This window comes from Diceros bicornis, chromosome 29, assembly GCF_020826845.1.
Source record: "Diceros bicornis minor isolate mBicDic1 chromosome 29, mDicBic1.mat.cur, whole genome shotgun sequence".
Taxonomy (NCBI): Eukaryota; Metazoa; Chordata; class Mammalia; order Perissodactyla; family Rhinocerotidae; genus Diceros; species Diceros bicornis.
In genome coordinates, this window is record NC_080768.1 from 8,339,389 (window position 1) to 8,341,702 (window position 2,314).

Consider the following 2,314-nt stretch of genomic DNA (forward strand, 5'->3'; position numbering starts at 1 on the left):
CTTTCTGTGTGGTGGAAACAGGCCTTTTCCCAGAAACTGGCCTTTCTCCCATGGAAAGAGTTACAGGTTGTAACATTTCAAGGCACTTGGAGCATCGTAACACGGGATGGACTGACCATCTATGACGGGCTAAGATGATAACCAAAAAAAACAATGCACGTACACAACTACTGGGCTGGGACGTTAGCCAAGGGGTTCAGTACACGTACGCCATTGATAACCATTTTGTGTAGGGAAACACTAGATGCTTGCTCTGTAAACTCTGTAACTGCTTATATAAACTGCTGGAAACTGAGACCTGGTGAGAGGTCACCTCTGGAAGTGACACCATGCCCAGGACGTGTGATCCTTGCCCAGCCACGTCGATTGACAGGACTCTCCCGGCAATGGGGATCGGATATTTTGAGTAATTGATTTAATATGAAGTAATTAATTTGATATAAAATAATTAATCTGATATGTTCTCTTTTCGGTCAACCTGGTGTTTCTCTTTCCAGTTGATTTGTGTCATTTCTCTTCAGCCAATGTGGATGTTTTCCCTTTTCAGTCAAGCCGATGTTTTTTCCCTCTTAATATTTGACCTATTCGGATCTGTTTGCAGACTATCGCCTTTACTAGCCTCTATATAATAAAATATACCTTCAGTCCATTTGTTTGGAGGGGAAAATGTCTTTTATATCTCCGATCGAATCCCCAAACCTCTCATAACAACCCCCAGGCTCAAGCCATGTATCTGGATGTCATCTCCTATCCCAGCCCACAGGCTGCTGGACCTACTGTGGACCGGGATGCCAAAATGAGCATCAAGGCACCAGGCAAGAGACCTGCTCAGGTCCTGATTCAGACTTTCGAGACGTCCCCAAAAAACCGAGATTCATTCCCTTCCAGAACCCTCAGAAGAGCACCCAGAGATCACATCTGGGGGTTTTCCAGACACCCCAGCCTCCACCATGGACAATTGGATGTAGACCTACAGTGGTACCCGAGGTTACCAGAAAGATGCCTGCCCAGGAGCAAAGGATTTACCTCCAGCCTCCATGAAACAGACCTCACCTGAATACCGCTCAGCCCTGCACTGTGGCCCCTTGTGCAGTACTCAACCGTGTCTCCGGCCAGCCCCTCAGAATGGTCTTCAGGAGATTAGCCAAGGGCTGGTGGAGCTCCAGATTCCTGACTGCTCCCTCCTTCCTTCCAACTGAGAAGCCAACCCCTGCTGGGTAGAGCACACCCACACTAGAGATGTCTGAGCAACACTGCCTGTGTCCCACTGAGTGTCCTCAATAATGACCTCCAGGTTTCCTCTTCCTCTGAAGAGAGTGATTGGGAGGGAGACACCTCCCGACAGGGAAGATGTGTCCTCCTGCCTCAGGAGACCTGGAGGTGACTGTTGAGTGAGGAGGAGAATTCATAAGGAGCATGTTTTTTCTGGGAAATCAGCCATTCCCCATCTATGCTCTGGGTACACATGGTGTAACCCCAGATGGTTCTTGCAGACATACACAGGCAAACACTGCCTTGTTTCATGATGGAAGCAGAAGTGACGATTCAAAGGGTGCCTATCAAACTGGAATAGGAAGTTGTTTTGCACTAAAATCCATTTTATACTCCTGTGTCCAATTGCCGGGGGAAGGTCTCAACTAAAAAATAATAGGAAACTATGAAATTAATCTGTATTTCTTCTCCGATTTGCGAATTTGAGGAAAATGGGTAAAAGGCTCAAAGATTTCCTTGGCAAATTGTAAAGATATCCCTGAACTGGCATGAGATATTATGACTCTGTGGGGTTATTACCATGGGAATCCTGATGGAGGATATTCTCATGGCTTTGTTCCTTTGGGTTATTAAGTATCATTAGAAAGTTGTGTTTTAAAATGTTCTTTTGGCGAGAGAAGTCAAGATGGTAGAGAAAGTAGACTCTCAACTCACCTTGTCCCATGGACACAGCCAATTTACAACTACCCGTGGAAAAATTACATCTGAGACAGAACTGAAAGCTGGTTAAGAGGAACTCCTGCAACAAAGGACAATACTAACTGAGGTGGAAAAGGCAGAAACTCCCTTCTGGAATGGAAAAACGCCGCCTTCACGTGCCACCAGCTTCACGACAACCCAGGAGCAGCCAAAAGTTATGCAGCCCTCCCTGGATGAGCGGGGCCCTGAGCCAGGGAGCGCCACCACTGTAGGCACTTTGTGGACCCAGCACAATCAAGATGAGTGCCATAATATCTGACTTTTCCTGCTACTAAAACATTGGGGAGTACCCCAGAAAAGAAATTAAAACTGGTTGTTAAAGGGCCCACACACAAACTCACCC